This window comes from Ornithodoros turicata, chromosome 4 (assembly GCF_037126465.1).
Source record: "Ornithodoros turicata isolate Travis chromosome 4, ASM3712646v1, whole genome shotgun sequence".
Taxonomy (NCBI): Eukaryota; Metazoa; Arthropoda; class Arachnida; order Ixodida; family Argasidae; genus Ornithodoros; species Ornithodoros turicata.
The window spans coordinates 60238044-60259748 of NC_088204.1; the positions used below are offsets into that span (position 1 = coordinate 60238044).

A 21705-nucleotide genomic window follows, 5' to 3' on the forward strand; every position below is an offset into this window, starting at 1 on the left:
TATTAATCAATATTTATTTATGTGCCAACTACCGTGACATTGTGGCCGGGATTTCCGCGGGTTCGAATCCCGTTGCCGGCTGTAATGTCTCAGGTTCTCCCTGGGTTTTCCGACAGACTTTCCATACGAATGTCGGCACAGTTCCCTCTGAAGCTGACCCAGGACGAATAACAAACCCCCCGCTACTTCCTGCTGTCCTCTCTCCATCTGCCATGTCTGTACGCCGCTCATAGCCACAGTTGCTTCGCGGCGCTAACACAGAATTAGCACACAAAAAAATCAAACAATTGTTTATGTGTCCTTCCTCATCCAATGTCCATCATCACGTCTCACTTTGTCAAGCCGGACACCCTGCTACTCTGCACGCAAAAGAAAAGAAAGAAGAAAGCATTTCAGACATAGTACATGAGCAATTGGTGCAGCTTTTGGTAACCGTTTACGGAACACGGCGCTGACGTATTTCTTCGCCGAAGCGGCCTACTATCAGCGGTTAACTATCAGGAAGAGATCGAATAAGAAACGAGTGACCGGCTATATCCTATCTATGTCAGTGTGTGTGTCCGCTCCTGTTTGCTGCACAGCTGTCGCTCGAATTGAGAAGTACGACACCATGGTGTTGCGTAAACTTTTGTCCCAAGCAGTACATCAAGCGGAGGACCAACTTTCCAGCAGCAGAGTTGAATCCGTAAAAGTCAAGTACAACTCCATTTGTTCGGTATATACGGTCACCGCAGTGCAGCGCACAGTTCCAACAATTTTCCCATTCCCAACAATTCCCATAGAGCGTCGGTGGTGATGCACCGCCTTAAGGCGGTGCATCACCACCGACGCTCTATGGGAATCCCCATACATTTTTCAACTCCCGTAGCGCCGCGAAAACTTGGTTGATCTCCGTGCAACTGCTTTTAAATGAAAGACGATGCTTAGATCTAGTGCGTGATCGAAGCAGATTTTGCGTTTTAGACTCAGAAATTTTTATATCGTCGTCGAAAGGTTTGGGAAAAGATATATTCGAGATTCCGCTCTCTTACAAAATAGAGCCGCCCAAAATCGAAAATCGGGCTCGATCACGCACTAGTAAAACATATCAAGAACCAATACCAACAAAAAGATTTCATCTATGTTAAGCCGTTGGCTCGGCACACGAGTTTTTGTCAGGTATGGTCATCCGTGGAGTACGCCGCTTCAGAATGGGCAGCGCAGTGCTGCCATCTCCCATCGAGTGTGTCGTCACAAGCAACAACAATTTGACCGCAGGAAATGCAATACCGCTGCACGTGGCCGGAAGACGACGAGGCCGACGTTGACCATGACGCGGGAGCACGAGCACGGGCAGCGTAGCCCAGCTCCAAATTTTGTTTGTTTGTTCAACGATGCTCATTTTCTCGGGGGATAGTAGATGAAACTTATTTATCTTGGAATTCCCAGTCGCAGCCACAGAAATGTGGAAGGATCATGCTTGTAAAAAAAAAATAGTGGCGCTGGATAGGTTATACAGTGAAATCTTTTCTTTTACACTGGATGCCGGAAACATGACAGCGCTTTTAGCACTCATCCAGTAGGATGTCAACGGGAAGGGGGGACAACTTTACAATAGTTATTTGAACCGCACTGGGAATCCCCTCGTCCCATGACGTGGTTAGGAGCGCGGATCAAGTGCGGTCCCCTAGACTCTAAGCATTTGGAATTTCGGGCGGTGGATGGAGCTGGTTGGAGCAGATTTCAGACACGTCCATACCGTTTAGTGTACAATAAAGTACAGCGGACAATGCTGATCTGTACTTGGGCGAAGAGTGGGGCCGTGGTTAGTGACGACCAAGATGAGCATAACAGACCCGAATTATATACCCGACCAAACTGGAAACCTCCATTCGCACTTTACGTTCTAAGCAGCTGCATGGACCACGCACACATATTTTTGTCCTCTACCCTGCTTTACTTCCCTTTTCGTTTTCTCTTTTGCCTTTCTCCTCCGCCTCCTCCTCCACTGATGTCCAAGGATGTGGGAATCTCTAAGCAAGCCTCTTTGCAGTCTTATTTCATTTCCGTTGACTGTGGAAGTAAATGAAGCTTTTTGCACCACCACAACGTGGTCTGAAATTTGTAAGCCCAGGGTGAGAGGAAATAAAGAAAACAGGTTGCGGTTTCGTTTCGCAATTTCCGCGTAATGTCGGTAGGCTATAACATGCCGACACCAACTTGTTTCAACCGCGTCGTGTCCAATCTAGGTTTTTTTGTGCTACGAGAGATTTCGTTTATTATATGCGCAAGCATTGCAGAAATCACACGAAACGACTGGTGACTAACCCTTCGCCCGACAACAACAGAGCACGGAACAGCAGCAGATCGACGAAGAAGTTCAGGAGACAGCTGGACAGCCTGTGCGCATTCAAAAGCCGCGCCACTAATTGTTCCGTCTGGCCGAGCGCGATATGCGTGTTTACAGTATTGGACTTGGGTGAGCACGAGCAGTCATATGTTTGCACAAGATTTCTCTTGACCCGTCGCGCGCCAAGAGAAAACGAAAATAACACAGAAAGAGGACGTTACATCAGCGGTACTGCATATCCAAGCAAGCGCCATAATGTTGTGAAGCGGTGACTGCGCAAACCATTTCGCTCGCTGCGCCATCCCTTGACTGTAGACGACGAAGTGCCGGCTATGATGCACCGCCTTAAAGATCTCCTCACATAAAGGTGATATCGAGAAGCTTTTGTTGCACCCTGCTGTATACGATGAAGAAGCTTTACGAGTCTATACCACGTGCTGTGATGAAACCGTGTCCAGTACAATATCGATGAGAAAACAAACAATGCCCTCGTACAGTTATCGCTTGACCAGAGAGAGATACGTAAGAGGGAAGTACGATGCCTCTGATGCCCCCGATGCCCCCGAATCGCACGATATCGTTTTTTTTCTCTCTCTCTCTCTGTCTCTCTTCAGGTTAAAGCAACCACATTTCCGTGAACTCCATGACGCACGCTGAAGTGCACATGGATGTACGTTGAGCAACAGCCCAAGAGCTGTTCCTCAACGTACATCGCAGCAACGCAGCCCCAGCTACATTTCTTGTTTAATCTCATTGTGATTTTCTGTCTTAGCTTCCTTTGCGTACTGAAATTTCAGTGTTGTTGTTGTTGTTGGTTGTTTAAATAACAAGGGGGAGGTTGCAACCCCCCCCCCCCCCCCCCGAGAGAAAAGAAGTAGTACCATCAAGTAGACACACTTTCAGGGCAGCTCACATGCAAGGTTGGATCGGATATATTTTTCCCGAGGCCAAAATCAGCGCAAAGATGTGTCTCGGTATGAAGTTCATCCGGTGTACTTTACTGATCACTGCCTCGTGATCGTCACCGTCGGAAATCGAGCTCGCGGCGTGGGCGATTCAAGGTCTTGGAAGTTGTGGAAAATGAATGCAATGCTCCTTGATGACGTGCCGTTTGTGGAATATGTTGTGGATAGGCTGGCCAACATCAGCTCTGACACGAGATGTGGGGCGGCGCAATGGGAGTACTTTAAGCAGGAGGTCAGATCATTTGCAATTGAGCGAAGTAACGTATTGTCCTATCAACGCATGTATGAAGAGAACAAGTTGAAAGAGGCGTACCAAGCTCTACTGCAGTTGGAAGCAGGAAACCCTGGATCGTATTTAGAGGAGATAAGCGACATTAAGCTTCGTCTAGAACTCCTCGACCATAACAGGTACGAAGGCGCAAGAGTTAGGTCCAGATCCAAACGATTCCTTGCTGGTGAAGTTCCCACGAAAAGCAGCATCGCAGAGGAGCGTAAGCACACGGGTGGTCGGCTCATCACGTGCTTGGAAAGTGAGGGGAAAGTGGTGACTGACCTCGAGGACATAAAGACCCATTTTGTGCAATATTACACAAGTTTGTTTGGGACGGCAGCTATCACTGCCAACCAGGGTTGTATCCAGGCTTTCCTCTCTGAAATGCCTAAGCTCGGGGAACCGGATAAAGAAGTGTTAGCGTCGCCGCTCACTGAACAAGAAATCAGCGACGCAATTGCATCACTGAACTTAAATCGTTCCCCTGGACCGGACGGTTTATGTGCCGAGTTCTACAAGAAGTTTTCCGCTTATCTCGTGCCTATTTTGCTGGATGTATACGCCGAGGCTGAAGAAAACGGGATTTTTTCCGGCAGTTTCCGGCGATCGCACACCGTGCTGGTTCCTAAAAAAGTTGCAGAAGGTTCGACGGCAAAGGTTACTGATTACAGGCCAATTACCCTATGCAATGTCGATTACAAAATATACGCCAAAGTTATGGCTGCTCGACTACAACTTGTGTTACCTCAATTGATAGGTGATCACCAAACGTGCGGAATAAGGGGTAGGACTATACTGACGAATATCCATGTGGTGCGTACCATTCTGGATTGGTGTCGGTACGAGGGGGACCATGTGGCCATGTTGCAGCTGGACCTTTCTAAGGCTTTTGACCGCGTATGTCACACATATTTGTTTGCGTTGCTGGAATACGTCAACGTGGGAGCTCGCTTTGTCGGCCGCATCAAGCTTTGTTACGAGCAAGTTGCCACGAGCCTCATCATTAACAACACTCTTGCCGCACCGATAATGCTGCGATCCTCGGTTCGACAGGGCTGTCCCCTGTCACCACTGCTCTTTGACTTGTACCTGGAGCCGCTGTGTCGGCGAGTCATCCGTCTGAATGATATCCACGGGTTCGAACTGGCCGGTACTGTGATCAAGGTGGCCGCATATGCTGATGATCTTGCATTCCTTGTCAAGGACAAACCTAGCGTAGTGAATGTCATGGAACAAGTTGATTTGTTTGGCCAAGCGTCTGGAGCGCGTGTAAACAAAGAGAAGTCCTTAGGCGTTTGGTGCGGCCACTGGGCGGCAACACCTGGAGCTTTTTGCGGAATTCCGTGGCAGGAACAAAACCCTCGTTATCTTGGTGTCCCGTTGCAAGAAACCAGGAACCCGAGTAGAATGTGGTCCCAGAGGCTCGACAACATAAGGAAACACGCTTTCATCTGGAGGAAGAAAGACCTTTCAATTTTTCAGCGAGCGACAGTATGCAACGTGTTTCTAGCTGCTAAACTGGTTTACCTTTTGCAAGTCTTGCAATGCCCGCGCAAAGTAGTGCACGCCTGTCACAGGATTTTTGCCACCACAATCTGGTGCTCTACATTTGAGAGGATGCGTCGCGACTATCTTTTTCGAAAACTTCGTGATGGAGGCCTCGGCCTACAGCACCTCTTTGTCAAACAACTGGTCATGAGACTCTGGTTCATTCGTGAGGAGCTGCATCCAGTTCTCGAGGGAGTAAAACGCATCCTTACATATAATTACATCCCGGAGTTACACGTCACGTTCACAGAGGGAACGATGCGGTTAACAGGCTTTTTCAAGGAGGTCGTTGAGTGCATGCAGTTTTTGAAAGCCAGGTTTACCCTTGAATACCTCTTGTCTGTCAACAAGAAAACGCTGGCGGCCCACTTGATCGATACATTGTTCCCTGTGCCTGTCTATCGAGATATTCCACCCACTTGGCCAGGCAGGGATGTTTTGGTTCGAGTCCAAAGGATGCCAATCAAACCAAACATGAAGACATTCTTTTACAAACTTCATACGTCAACACTACCTGTCAAGGCATGGCTCGCGCAGAAGGGCATATACGTGCCCTGGTCGGCAGACTGCAGGTTCTGCAAAGTTCCTGAAACGCATGATCACCTTTTCTTAGACTGCACAGAAGCCCAGTTCTTCTGGGACGATCTCCAGTATAAAGTTTTCAAAACTCGACTTCGGCTTAACCCACACACCATACGGTTTCTCCCATTACACCCGAGGGAAACAGTCAGGTACGATATTGTCATGCTTATAGCCTTGTACTGTCTGTGGAAACTTCGTATGGCTGACAGGAACGAAGAACCGTTAATGCCTCCTATGAAATACTTTAAGATAGAAATATCCCAACTTAAGCTGTGCCTTATGCGATGTTTAGAGCTGCCAGATTGGTTAGAAACATTGTCTGATGCCCTTACGTACTTGTAAAATCGTATGCACAAATTCAAAAGGTCTTCAGTTTCCTCTTTAGACGTTTTGTAATAGCCCACGGCGTTGCGACCGTGTGACGTGTTGTTGTTGTTGTTGTTGTTGACGTTGTTGTGTGCACTTGTGTGTTTTGTTAATAAAAGGTGGAAAAGAAAAAAAAAAAAGTGTTAGCTTAGCTCATTTGGTAGAGCCCTGGACCGGCAATCCAGAAGATGTGGGTTCGATCCCTACAGCTGGCTAACCTTTTCAGTGACTTTCATCTGTCATCGTTGATTTCTTAGGCAATTTGAGGCTTTGTTTGTATCTGTCCCTTCTATGTTGTTCCAGCCTCAGAACATCAGTTTATCTCTTGTTCAACAGGTGCCGCTTGCGTCGATTTCCGTCGTATGAATGTGTGTATGAGTGAGCAAAAATGTAAGAGTGAAAGGAGGGTGAGTGAGAGTGAGTGGCTGGTTTGTCGTCCCTTCAGATGACGCACCCCGAAAGTCACTGGAGAGGCGTGTTAGCTTAGCTCAATTGGCAGAGCCCTGGACCGGCAATCCAGATGATGTGGGTTCGATCCCTACAGCTGGCTAACCTTTTCAGTGACTTTCATCTGTCATCGTTGATTTCTTAGGCGATTTGAGGCTTTGTTTGTATCTGTCCCTTCTATGTTGTTCCAGCCTCAGAACATCAGTTTATCTCTTGTTCAACAGGTGCCGCTTGCGTCGATTTCCGTCGTATGAATGTGTGTATGAGTAGTATGAGTGAGCAAAAATGTAAGAGTGAAAGGAGGGAGAGTGAGTGGCTGGTTTGTCGTCCCTTCAGATGACGCACCCCGAAAGTCACTGGAGAGGCGTGTTAGCTTAGCTCAATTGGTAGAGCCCTGGACCGGCAATCCAGAAGATGTGGGTTCGATCCCTACAGCTGGCTAACCTTTTCAGTGACTTTCATCTGTCATCGTTGATTTCTTAGGCAATTTGAGGCTTTGTTTGTATCTGTCCCTTCTATGTTGTTCCAGCCTCAGAACATCAGTTTATCTCTTGTTCAACAGGTGCCGCTTGCGTCGATTTCCGTCGTATGAATGTGTGTATGAGTGAGCAAAAATGTAAGAGTGAAAGGAGGGTGAGTGAGAGTGAGTGGCTGGTTTGTCGTCCCTTCAGATGACGCACCCCGAAAGTCACTGGAGAGGCGTGTTAGCTTAGCTCAATTGGTAGAGCCCTGGACCGGCAATCCAGAAGATGTGGGTTCGATCCCTACAGCTGGCTAACCTTTTCAGTGACGTTGATTTCTTAGGCAATTTGAAGCTTTGTTTGTATCTGTCCCTTCTATGTTGTTCCAGCCTCAGAACATCAGTTTATCTCTTGTACAAAGCCTCAAGTTGTCCATTCAGATGAGTCCCTTCAGATGACGCATCCTGGAAGTCGCTGAGAAGGCGTGTTAGCTTAGCTCAATTGGTAGAGCCCTGGACCGGTAATCCAGAAGATGTGGGTTCGAGTCCCACAGCTGGCTAACCTTTTCAGTGACTTTCATCGTTAATTTTTTAGGCAACTTTAGGCTTTGTATGTGATTGTCGCTTCTATGTTGTTTCAGCCTCAGAACATCTGTTCTCTCATGTTCAACAAGTAAGAAACCACACCCAGTTACTCTGGGAAGAAAAGGTCACCGGGGAAAAGGCCCCTGAAGTAAACGCCGCACGAAACCTAGCGATAGGCACGAATATCAAACGCGTGCATTATGCAAGATGTTCGGAATCTAGGCTCAGTATCCCCGTTGTATGAAGCGCAGTAATGTGAGGTATCACTCGTGAGAAATCATAATAAGCATTTTCCAGTGCCTGATACGCCTAAGCTTGCTGTTCATTATTATTTTATTACTGTAGATCATTTTACTGTTTGTTGCATCTTAGCATTGAATTGTCCAATGAGCGACCGTCTGCACCCCCACTGACGATCTCACGTTCTTTTACGATCCACACTTCTGGATTAGAAATTGATCTTCCAACTTGGGAATGTGTTACTATGCACAATACGGTACAAAATTTCGATTATGCCTTTTATGCACTGTCGATTATGTCTTTCGATTCTGCGCGAACTCAGTCCGCTAACAAAGAAAAAGGGCGGAAATGTTAGCATCTGAATAAGGGACAAACACACAAAGCCCTGGATTGATAACCCAGAAAATGTGGGTTCGAGTCCTACAGCTGGCTAACCTTTTCAGTGACTCCCTTCTCTCCAAGGGAAAAGGGACATTTTTGGGAGTAGAAAAAATGTCTCCGCAAAAAATGTTCCCGAAAAAAATGTCAACGTTCCCAGCCCCTCAGGTAGGATTATAGCGCAAAACAATGCACCGACTTTGATTTGATCACACTAAAGAAGTAAATTCAACTACATACCTACAACTTCGGGTGGAATAGTGTAAGTTACAAGAGTGAATAAAGGCTATTATTCTCAATAGGCTCGAAAAAACGGTGAGGCGAGTAGAAGGAGATGCCGCCCATTATATTTCTTTATTTTTATTTTTTTCTGCTATTCTATATTTATTCACGTACAGCTTGGGACAAAAGTTTACGGAACACGGGGGTGTCGCATTTCTGCATTGGTGCGACACCCTAACAACAAACAGAAATGGACTCACATACTGAGAGATGGACAGAATGGCCAGCCACCCGTTCCTTACTCGATCTCTTCCTGTTAGCTAGCAGGGGGCCGCTCAGATGATGAAATACGCTACTACCGTGTTCCGTAAACTTTTGTCCCAAGCTGTGCTTCCTGATCCACATGTGTTCGGCTGACGTTAAAACCGTATCGCACGTCCAATGCCGCGAAGAAATTGCTCCAGGCTCTAATCTCCCGGTGTGTACTGCATACAAAGATTCAGATGCCGCATTCGCAGATCCACTGTCGTCAACTTTACACGCTTTTTCGGCGGTATTCCTATTGCCTCTCGATCAATTAAAGCAGACTTGTGTGAGTATCATCATGTAAATGCGACAGCAAATAAATCCTTACACGGTAATTGTGAACAGGCTTACCTTCAACTTACTCCTTGAAACACGTTGGCCCTTACTTGTCAGCACAGAATAAGCATCAGTAATGACAGGACGATCAATAAATGTACGGCAACAAACTGCGCCCTAAATACCATGCGATCGTATCCTCAACGCCACGTTCTGTTCTGACGCCTGTTCTGTCTGTACCTTATGCCCTCGTCTTTCGCGTCCCCAAATATTGCAGTATGCTATCCCAATAACGAGCCCAACTTTCTGCAATTGTTCAACACCCCGATTTTGTTTTTGTTTTTTTTTTGGGGGGGGGAGGAATCCGGGTAACCTCTCCACAAGGGACACATCCGGGGACCTCCAGCTATTGGAAGTACGTTGAACCTTATTTCACAGCACAGAATAAGCATTAACAATGACAGGATGCCCAGTAAACGTGCTGCAACAAACTGCCGTCTAAATACCGTGCGATCCTAACCTCAACACCCTTATTTTGTTTCTTTCGGGAACTCCCGGTAGCCTTTCCACAAGGGACAATCTTTCCGGAGACATTCTTTCCGGGGACGTTTTTTCCGGCTCCCCTCTCAAAGGTTAGCCTGCGCTATGGTGGCTTGCTATTCCCGGCTAAGCAAAAATTAAAAAAAGAAACGAAGAAACAAATCAAAATAAGAAAACAAAAACGTAACAAACACAAAAGGAAAATAGACACGAAATTGATCACAGTTCACCCAGAAGGCCACAGACTCGCAAGAACTGAACAAGTGCCTTTGTCACTATGTTGTGTAGGGTCTAGCAACGTAGCTGTTGTTTCAACGCTGTTTCAACGCAATGTTGAAACAGTGAGCAAGCGGATTACACACATATAAATGTTTCTTAGGATAACGGCATTTAGAACTGCAGCTTTCTTTGTTCTTCTCTTTCTTTCTTTTATTGATCGATTTATTTTTATTTTTAGCTTTATTATTTTCTTCATTTTTTTTCATCAACGCTCCACGAGAACCAATAAGAAAAGTCGATCAAGCGACCGCTGCACAATTATTTCCGCCCACGCAATGAGCAACTGTCTTTGCCGGAACACAAATTCACGTCCACGAAACAAGGAAAACCAACGACAATGCTCGATTGCTTCGTACGATGATGTGCCGTGGTTAAAAGTCCGACATCACTATTTACCACACGAACAAATTTCGATGTCTGTCCAAGTCATTTTAGCGAATGAAATCCACGTTGTTGTAGGCTTAGGCTTAGCGAGATGGACGCGAGGGAACAGCACGTTAGTTAGTTGATTATTAGGTTAGTACAAGTTCGCTGTTTGCATTTTCATGTTCAGGTTAGTCTAAGTGGGCTTTGGCAGTTTCCGCGCACAAATAGCCAGATAACATTTATTTACAGTAGTTTATTTTTCAGCGGGGACGTCGATCACTTTATTTTGAGATACGCCCAATTTTGCGATACCGGTTCCCTGGAGTTTCCGGGAACCGGTCCACTGGTCACAGTTCCACTCGTCACCGGAAGTGCCGTCACAATTGGTCACACCGGCCCTCTGGTACGAGGTCCTTTTGTCACCGGAACACTTGTCAAGGGGGGCGGTTCATCACCGGAACACTTGTCAAGGGGGGCGGTTCGTCACCGGAACACTGGTTGCAAGGTTGACACCGTTCCAAAGGGAATGCGTTTCACCGTGTTTTACCAAAGGGATTAGTCCAGTGCCCAACCCGCACTTCCGCGAACCCCGATTCCGAAGACCGCTAAAAGTACAAATTTCACGTCTTTGCTAAGGGCACGAAGAGCATGCGAGTGACGAAAACTCAGCGTGGGGCTCCGTTGCTGAGGCGCGGACAAAAGTTGAGAGACTGACCAAGGTAAGGTCAGGAAAGCCTTTTACGTATTTCACACGTTGGGGAGCGGGTCAGTTCATGTAGAATGTGCACCCGTCGAGACAGACGAAGGTTAGGTCAAAAGAGCCTTTTACTATTTTACACGTTGGGGAGTGGGTCAGTTCATGTAGAATGTGCACCAGTTGAGACAGACGAAGGTTAGGTCAAAAGAGCCTTTTACTATTTCACACGTTGGGGAGTGGGTCAGTTCATGTAGAATGTGCACCCGTTGAGACAGACGAAGGGTAGGTCGGGAGATCCTTTTACGTATTTCACACGTGGGGGAGTGGGTCAGTTCATGTGGAATGTGCACCCGTTGAGACAGACGAAGGGTAGGTCGGGAGAGCCTTTTACGTATTTCACACGCTGGGGAGTGGGTCAGTTCATGTAGAATGTGCACCCGTTGAGACGGACGAAGGTTAGGTCAAAAGAGCCTTTTACTATTTCACACGTTGGGGAGTGGGTCAGTTCATGTAGAATGTGCACCCGTTGAGACAGACGAAGGGTAGGTCGGGAGAGCCTTTTACTATTTCACACGTTGGGGAGTGGGTCAGTTCATGTAGAATGTGCACCCGTTGAGACAGACGAAGGGTAGGTCGGGAGATCCTTTTACGTATTTCACAAGTTGGGGAGTGGGTCAGTTCATGTAGAATGTGCACCCGTTGAGACAGACGAAGGTTAGGTCAAAGGAGCCTTTTACTATTTCACACGTTGGGGAGTGGGTCAGTTCATGTAGAATGTGCACCCGTTGAGACAGACGAAGGGTAGGTCGGGAGAGCCTTTTACGTATTTCACACGTTGGGGAGTGGGTCAGTTCATGTAGAATGTGCACCCGTTGAGACAGACGAAGGGTAGGTCGGGAGAGCCTTTTACGTATTTCACACGTTGGGGAGTGGGTCAGTTCATGTAGAATGTGCACCCGTTGAGACAGACGAAGGGTAGGTCGGGAGAGCCTTTTACGTATTTCACACGTTGGGGAGTGGGTCAGTTCATGTAGAATATGCACCCGTCGAGACTGACCAAGGTTAGGTCAAAAGAGCCTTTTACGTTTTCACACATTGGAGAGTGGTTCAGTTCATGTAGAATATGCACCAGTAAGTAGTATGGGATCAGCTCAAGAAGCCGGTAAGTCACACAGTCATCTGGACGCCATTAATTAGCAATTAGAGCAATTTGGGACCCCCCACAGTAATTAGGATCATTCAGGGAGTCATTACACTAATTGGGGAGCATCTAAGATGTGTCCAGACCACTGTGTGAGTTGTCGGCTACTTGAGTTGATAAAAAATAAAAAAATAGGTAGAAAATAAAATAAAAAGATAGAAATAGAGTGGAGAGAAACAATTTATTCGAAAATCAACGATGCCGTGGCGAAGAAACGGCTCCGGGGTGACCAGCGCTTGTTGACGTCGGGTAGTTGAGAAGTCGGGTAAAGAGATCGACGACAGGTGGCCACTTAGTTGCAAGGCATCACACCAGATGGCGCCACCATCATAGCTCTACGTGAGAAAGACAGAACAAGATACAAGCGGCGGATAAAAAATGGCAACACTGCTGAACAAGTCTAGGCATGCGAGAGAAAAGGTCTAACCGCTACTGCTAAACAGAAAACAGTACACATCGGGGAAAAGGCAATCGCTTAGGCCTAACCACAGCGCCTCAACACTATACACCTAACACAAGGCGGGAACCGCTAAACAACAGGCTTGGTCACTGCTGAACAAGTCTAAACATGCGCGAAAAGGCTTAACACGTGCGCGGTCAAACATCGACAAATCACTCGTTGGTCACCACTAAACACGGCAATCATGCGAGAAAAGGAGCGCGGCAAATCACTCACCTTTTCCCCCGCGGCGACTGCTCATCAGCCAGGCAGAAACTGAGCGAGCACACGTCTGCTCTCCGCGACAGCCAACCAGAAACTGAGCGAGCGCGGCGACTGCAGAGCACCCGAGCACACATCTGCTCTCCGCGACAGCCAGGCAGAAACTGACTGAGGCGACGCGACGCGGCAGCTACGCATGCGCGCGCGCTCCTAGCGCCCTCTGCGCCGCCGCCCGCCCGCGGGTGTTTTCGGTTTCAGCTCTCTGCTGCGCGCGCGCGCTCCTAGCGGCGATGGGTGGCTTCTGAGTTTTGGTTTCACTCTCCTTTCTTTGTGCGCGCGTTTATCTGTATAAAGGCAGCGCGCACCGCGCTCGCGTCATCATTCTGACCGATACGTGGAAAACGCCATGTGTGGTTTATTCTCCTGCGTTTCTCGTCGTCGCAAGGAAAAGACAAAAAATGAAGAACTTCGCGAATTTATTCGCGGTATCGTGCAGGAAGCCTTTCAAGTCCACCGCCTGGAACGGTTGCAAGCGCGTCAAGAAATGTGTCAGGACAAGATGAAGACGCTCGACCGCATCTTAGCGGTGGACAGACTGACGAAAAAGAAGTCCAACTTTAGCCTGGATAATCTGTATTGGGAACGCAGTTCCGATGTAGGGGACGACGATGACGACCTGTAAATAAAAGCGATGCATTTCTCTTCGAGTCTCAGTCTCTTCTTTTTCTTCATGCAACGAGTACGCACGCAACATGTCTTCCCCCGAACCTTTTCGTTTCCGTCATCCTTTTCGCTGTATCTTAAGCGGCCCCTCCATGTGCGGCAAATCTACGTTCGTTGCTAACGTGCTGAGGAACCTGAACGACGTGGTGGACAAGCCTCCGTCACAAATATTCTACGTGCAGAAATATGCTTCGCCGAGCATGCAGGACGAATTTGGGGACTCCGTAAAATTTACCAAGGAGCTACCGCGAGAGTGGGACACGTCGCGCGCTACGCTGATCGTCGTCGACGATCACATGACCGACGCCGGTTCCTTGAAGGAGGCGACCGATCTTTTCATTCGGGGTTCTCACCACGCCAACGCGTCGATCTTCTTACTCGTTCAAAACATCTTTTTCAACAGTAGCCATTTCAGAACTATATCCTACAACGCCAGTTACGTCGTCCTGTGGCGCACCGTGCGCAGCGTGCACCAGATGGAACATTTTGGCCAACAGCTATTTGGCAGAAAAAGATTGGAGTATTTTCTGGACGCATATAAACAAGCGATGTCGTCGCCCCACGCTTATTTACTCGTGGATCTTCACAATTATACGCACGAGGATCACAGGTTGCGTAGCACTATCTTTCCAGGCGAACGTCAATATATCTATGCCCCGAAATGAATCTCCGCCCTCACCTCACTTTACTCAAAGTACTCTCCACTCTACCCCCCTCCGTGCCGTCGCGACGTCTTGAGACGTTCTTCCTCGTCCGACATGAAACACCTCTCCGAAATTTGCCTCAATGTATTGAACGGAAAGGTGGCTCTAGCTCCAGACACGTTCGCGCGTTTGAAGATGCACAAACGCTTTTTGCGACAGCTCGCCTACAAAAAGGTTCACAAGAATCCGCAACGTTTGAAGCGCTATCTGTCTCAGCAGCGAGGACAGGGCGTTCTTTCGTCGGTGGTTCCTCTCCTACTTTCCGCCGTGTTGAACCTTTTCGCCAATGGCCAAGAGAATTGAAGTGACCACCTCCTCCTCCACCGGAAACATTCTTTCCTCGAAAGAGAGTGACGACGTCAAAGTGAAACTCATACTACAAGCACTGTTCGCATACTCAAGCAGTACGGATTTGACCCCTACGACAATAAAAACAAGGCGTCCGACGCTACAAATGACTTTGACTATTCGCTCCTCTCTCCAGAGGTGGACGAAGACGTATCTACATATATCTACACATATCTACCTGAATTCAACCTTGGTTTCGAGTTTCGAACATTATGGTTACCGTTCCTACCTGGACATCATTACGAATGCCAACAATGTAACTCGGACACACACCTTTCAGCAATGTTATACGAGCCAGACCTTTTAGGTACGAGTGAGGTATATGCTCCCACATCTGATTCAAAAGGAGTTTTCGCTCGTTACAACCCCAAGAACACACGCGGTCCTCAGGATGTCCTCAAAGTGTCATCACGTCCTCGTCCGTAATGGTATGAACGGAGGAGGTCCACAGGCTGTCGTCATAGGAGCTTCCAGTGACTGTCCTTTGCGTACATCCTGCGGTCGTCAACCGGAGGACGAGCACAGGAGAAGTAAATCACTTTAATCCTGCGTTGTGCATTTTAATACCTGCTAGCAGTTATCAAGTTCCCGCTTCATTTCTCATTACCCAATAAAATATCAAAGAAGGAGTGCTCATGCATAAATTTAAAAAATACAAACAAAAAATATAAAATAAAGGCCGATATAGGGGTGCAAATACTGAGCTTCGGATTTTAAAGGAATCCGTCCATGTGCTGCATTTGGCGTGCAGTACAATACAGTTTGCTAGACCTTTCACAGCGGTCTTGTTGCGTGAGTGTCCGCAAAGGGTCCCTGGCAGGAGGTTGCACGGAGCATTTTATTTACGAAGAGATAAAAAATAATAGCGTTTCACTGCTCAAGCTTCACTTACGATGCATGCTTCAAACCAAAGCAGTAAGAAACACGGACACTACCTTGATAGCGATTTAATACTCCAAGGAATTTCTCAGTTCATTGTTGGTTATGTGCAAAATCAAGTTAAACTTAGATACCTCACCCTTTGTTTTGACTGAGATGCGAAGAGGACTCCCGAATCTGCTGAAGTTCGCAAGACAAGCAATAAGTTGTAGCTGTTCTGTCTTGGAAAGGAAAAGCTGCTGCAGCATATGCCTTTCTAAGTGATTTCGGTGGTCTTAGTGGTCTACGAGCCTTTTATATATCTCTCTTTCTTTTTTTTTTGCTTTTTAAATTGTGACACTCATTGTTTTTGATGAGAAATACGCTGAACAAATACAGATGAGAAACCTCAAATGGTAGCTGGTGACCGAGGTTGAAAATATATAAAAAAACACACACACGCTGACTGGATGCTGCAAATGTACCCTCACTTCCCAAAATAAAAAAATCACTAAGGTATCTGTATCTGCTTGCTCCCAGAATTGTACTAGCCACGTCATTTGGTAGCTCCCATCAGAGGTCCTGAGGATATGACGGGGAGTCTCACTTTGTCACATTTCTAACAAATTGAGGACCTGGTAGGGAAGTCCTGGGGATGTTATCCCTGTCCGCTGATGACTTTCCTCGGACGTACACAGGAGGTCATTGTGTTCTTGGGGAAGCGAACCAAAGGATCGGCACTGTGTGGCATGTACAGCCCAATCTTCAGCGACATATGTCAACAACAGAAGCTCATTCTTAACGGAAGTGACATAAGAGTTGTGCTACGTCAAGCGTCGGGCGATTTTCGTCTATTGCAAGCTGATGGTTCAACAACAACAACAATAAATGAAGAAGTGATGATGACATGGGATGCTGATGGTTCAACAGAAAAGCACACTGTGGAATTTTCACATATCGTGCTCTACCTCCGACGTGTTCAGTTATCGCCGAGTATACTCGTTGGTATAGAACGAAGAGTTCAAACAACACCTGCAGTATACCTTCTCCGAGGACTGGAAATTAAGTACACAACCATCGCCCCTAACCAATCTCAGGTGATATTTGACGACTTGTACAGCAAGCGAGTTCCCTCCAAGTTAACAGTATTGATGGTCAGGAGCGATGCCTACCAAGGTAGCAGACCACAGACCACGAAACCCATTCAAGCTTGAGAACTTCAAACTAAAACGAGGAGCACTGGACGTTGGTGGACAACAGTACACGGATGAGTTAGACTTCCAACGAGACATCTATTCCAAAGCCTATATACACCTGCTTCACAAACTAAAACGCAAGGATATACCAATAGCTCCAGCTGCGTATGCAAAAGAGACATTTATGCTTTATTACCATCTGACTCCAGATGCAGAAGTGAATGCCTTTTGTCCTGTTGTTCAACCCAACGTTCGTCTGACCCTAACGTTTGCTGCCAATCTCACAGAAGCAGTTACGGTGTTGTTTGTATCCGAAACACCTCGTGTGCTAGAAATTAACAAAGACAGATGAGTGAAATTTGTCTGAAGAATAAACATGAAAGAGTGGCAGTTCTATGTGGCATTCAGTAGACACTACTGCACCAGAGAACTGTTTCGGGGAACCTTTGCATGCAATGAAATCGCAAGACAGGAAGCCAGACCCGGCATTTATGTTATTAACACACCTCCAAGGAGCAGTAACTGTGAACACTGGACCATGACTTATGTTTCCGGTGACAATGTGGTTACGTATTTTGATAGTTACGGCATTCAGCCCGTCTACAAAGAATTCTACCAATTCATTCATCCTACCAGGTCATTTTACTATAACAAGAAAAGACTTCAGGGCTACGGATCAGCTACATGTGGCCTCTACTGCCTGTATGTAGGCAGCATGCTGGCTTGCGGGGGGGAATATGTTTATTAAAGATAAAGAAAGGGGGAAAGGTCAGACAGGCCAAGGCCGACTTGCTATTCCCAAAAGAGAAAAAAAGAAAAACAGAGAAAGAAAGAGAAAAAGAGAAAAGAGAAGCAGAAAAGGAAAAGAGAAAGTGGCAGGGGACGATGGGGTGGCTGATGGGGTGGCTAAAGGCTCAAAGGCTGCTGAGCAGCCCAATGTCCTTCACGTAGCACAGGAGGGCTCGGGTGACTGCCCACTGTCTGGAGTGCCGGACAGGTCCCAGCAGCGTCGCCAGGGAAAGTTCCCTGTGGCCACGGAAGTGAGATTTGTGGCGAGGGCGGCTCGGGGGCCGGCGTACCGCTTGCAGTGCAACAATAGATGGCATATGTCGGCGACTGCAGCACAGCAGGGACACATCGGGGACGTCCGTCTATCCATCTTAGAGAGGAGCAGCGGGGTCAGGGCAACATCGAGGCGTAGGCGATGGAGGATCGCGCAAGACATGCTTAGTCCTGGGAGCGACACGAAATGAAGTGGTTCAATTCTGTGTGTCTCCAACGCCCATATTCGGAAGTTTTGAAACACGTCTGCCAGAAGCAGTGCGTCCGTCAGAAGGTACAAATCCGAGTACTCGCCCAGGCTCTTCAGTTGAAATTTTTCAAACACGTTTTGCACATGGCAGTAATCTTCCTCGCTCACTTCTGATCCGTTCAGGTGGTTAAAGAACTGGTCACGTGATGGCAAACAGGGCTAGTCGTAACGTTCAAAAGAGGTAACGTTCAAAAGAGGTAACGTAGTTATAACAGAAAACCCCTTTACGTACAACCAACTTGAAGTAGTCCTCCTCTGCGAAAAACTGACGCAGACACCTGAAGTTAGATTCACCTTTGTCGCATGGATTTTTCGTCAGTGTGTCAAGACTATCATTGAGGAAGCTTAAGGAGTCTATGAAGTGGAACACACCAATGTCTATAGCCTTAAACTTTTGACAACTGGAAGCTATCACTCTGATGTCTGTCTTCCGAAGCAGGTGCAGATGAGCTACTATGAATCCGAGGTCATAATTGGCGTTATGCGCAATGATGGGCACTTTACATGGTATCCACAGCTTCAGATTACATCCCTGACACAATGATTGGGAAAATTCTCCTCTTACGTGATCATGGTCTCGCACTTTCTGCTTCTGTGAATGGTTCTTTACAGATGTTACAGTGAGTGGCTTCAGAATGTTTGAGTTCGTCTCCTGGGGTCATTTGCAAGGGTACAGTCTCATGCAACATCGCATACAGCTCATCATGCAAATTACACAATAGTTCCACGAAAACAAAAACGCAGTCTGCACCACGGTAAATATGTTTCTTCAAGACATACGAATCACACGAGCGTATGACGAGGAGACAGAAGGATGAAGAGTAGACACCCGCCTCCCGAACACGGTGATAGTACACTCTCGAAGTCGTATACACAGTAGAGGGGAACTTCTGACATCAAATGCTCTCCGGCAAACGACAATGTCTCACCCATCTTTGGAAAAATAGTCTTGGACACTTTTTGTTGTTTACACATTAGTAGATGATCAGCGAGTACACTCGGGGTGGTGAAACCCATCGTACACCGTTTGCAGTGAAAATAACCAAGTGGTGTAAACAAAGCATTGAAATTAGTAATGAGTACAAAATGGAAGTCAATTAGCAGTAGGTCGACATGCTGCTTTCACTGGTCGTCGACAACCTTAATCGGGTAAACATATTTTTCGTCTCTGTCATAACCGTACACGTTAATGCTCACATCGTTCTGGTTCTCAAACATTTCTACATCTTCCGCGAACACTACAGGAAACGTCTCCGGAAATACATATTCAGACAGGTACGACCTGTAGGACGAAGCTCTGCGTCTCTAAGATCCCTTTGCAGGATGTAGACCGGCAAGTATGCAAAATGCGAAACACATGTTCTGTTCACTATCCTCGTGAAGGTCGACACTCAGTAGACACCGACACTTTTTTTTCAATTCGTTTGGCAATTCAAAGTCGGTACAACCAATGAGCTGTGGTGCGAGACGACCGACATGAGGAATGGAGGCGTGAATTCGAAATAAGAAAAACCCCGATCCTTGCATTTGAAGCTTTTCTAAATTGTTGGTCACTTCAGTGCCTACTTCAATGACAGCACGTTCTACGTCTCGTTCCGACCACAGCGTATGCACACTCGAAGGAATAAATTGAGTGACAAATATGATCTCATCCTCAGGCGTATGTCGACCGAGTTCCACCTTCAGCAAAATATAAAACCGTAATGGAAATCCGGAATGTCAGAGTACACTGGCAAGGTATCGTCCGTTTTCATGAAAGAATGTGCTGACATCCTGCCCGTCGTCGTCTCTGTCATGTAGATGTAGCTCATAGCGGTTGGTATACTTGCGGAGCGTACAGAGTGTCTCACAAAATGGGACACAGTGTGTTGCAAGGTTATGAACGTTAGCCAGATGAATTTGAAGTCCAAGCGCTGTTGTGTAGTGCTGCCGATCGGCCGGAGGACAAAGGTGGCATGTCACCATTTCTTTTTTCCTTTTTTACTCGGATTGACCGAACACGATATCTGGCGAAAGAAGTCGTTTCCCGTCTTTTCCAACTCGCTCTTTCTTCTCCATCCAGAGTCCGCTCGTGTTCCTCATGTCTTCGATGTCTTGAGTGCTTAGTTTATGAAACCGAGCAGGAAGGAACACCTTTACGTGCTCGTGATCCTTTCATAATTTCTACGTAGACTGCCTCGCCATACCTCGTTTCAATTTTGTTAACATCGACCACGTCATACTTGATGTTTTTAGGAATTGCCGCCATTTTTTGAAACTCGCCACATTTCTTTAGTTTGTCAAGTTTATGCAAGATCGACGAAGACATGATGCTTACTTGTACACTGATGCAATGACGGTGATGATGATCCTTCGGGCACGTTGGACCGGCTGAAAACAAAAGGAGCACATGTTAGAACAGTGCAAACTATTTCGTCATTCTGAACACCATAGCACCATACCTTGAGCAGCAGTCGAACCTACCTATGCAGTCTGCTTTTTTTTCCTGCACTTTGCAAGCACGGTCTTGTTTATCTAACGAAACGTATCTTGACCAGACTTCATTCCCTTGCACGAAATGACAGTGATAGCACCTTTTAGGTTCGTGACGCCTGCCTCGGTGTCAATTTCGGGGGCTGGTCAAAGCGGGAAATCCACCTTCGTGGCATGACTAATTAAACGCAGAGCTGTCCTCTTTGACAAACCGTTCAAGCAAATATGGTATATCTATCTTTATAAGCAGCCGGTATTCAATACCCTTCCTGAAGTAAATTTCAGTCAAGACATCCCTCCAGATCCGAAGAATTATAGCCACTCATTATTTATCTTTGACGACTGTTTAGCTGACCGGCAAAGACTGAAAGAAATATGCAATTTTTATATTGCTGGGTGTCACCACCTGTCAATCACGGCCGTGTTCATCTCGCAATACCTGTTCGTCAGCGACCCTCTGTATCGCACAACACAATTCAATAGCACGGCTCTCGTTTTGTTTCATTCACCACGCACTACAGACCAGCTGCGTATGCTGTCCAGGTAGATTTTCGGTCGAAATGATTTGTTGCCCACGATATATAAAGATGCCTGTCAGAAACCATACTATACTTAGTTATCGACTTGTCTCAACAGAGCAACGATCACTGTAAGGTGTGGACCAACATTTTTCCGGACGATCACAGACAGATCGTATACAGGCCATGAAAAGGCTGAACAAACACATTCGTTTCCTTCGTATGATCGCTGAAGCAAAGACACCGGAAGAACGTTACAACTTGATTCAACATGCCAGCAGAGAACAGCTACGAACAATCAGGGAGATCTTATGAACCTCTGCAAAGGAAACATCGGCGTACCGCCGAAAGTTAAAAAGCAATTGCAGCCTTTTGCAACACCCATTAGGACACTGGCTTTCAGGCAAGACCGTACAGATGTGAAGAAAGTTAGACGGATTCTTCATCAGTCCGGCGGGTTTTTGCAATTTTTGTTGCCACCCTTGTTAGGTCTCGTTTCAAGTTTAGCGGGCAAAAGCATTGCAAAAGCAATCGGCATTTAAAGAATGCAGAAATACGAGCTTGTTCCCTATCGGGAAAGCACTATTCCGTCGATATTGAATAAACAGGAGCCTGATGATATCAAGGCCAAGGAGATCATCCAGTACTTGCACAAGCTATTGCATCCTCCCGTGAACACATTAAGACAGCCTAGTGCAGCAAGTGGGGAGACAAATCCTGTGGCGTTGACAAGCGAGCAGACACAGATTCAAGGGGACGAGGAGGAAAATGCCATCGTTGATTTTATGAGCAGCGGGTACGAGATGAGAGCAAGCCAATTACTGCGTTTACTAAAACCCGTGCTCAGCTGGAATA

The 21705-nt window shown here is 46.8% G+C and overlaps 1 protein-coding gene and 1 non-coding gene across 2 annotated transcripts in view; both read left to right on the forward strand.

The window, feature by feature from the left end:
* The window catches only part of LOC135391631 (2',3'-cyclic-nucleotide 3'-phosphodiesterase-like), a 210817-nt gene that overhangs the window by 71491 nt on the left and 117621 nt on the right, over positions 1–21705 (forward strand). The window lies entirely within an intron of this gene.
* Positions 7456–7528, forward strand: Trnat-ggu (transfer RNA threonine (anticodon GGU)). The gene has a single exon. It is a non-coding gene; the product is annotated as a tRNA-Thr (tRNA).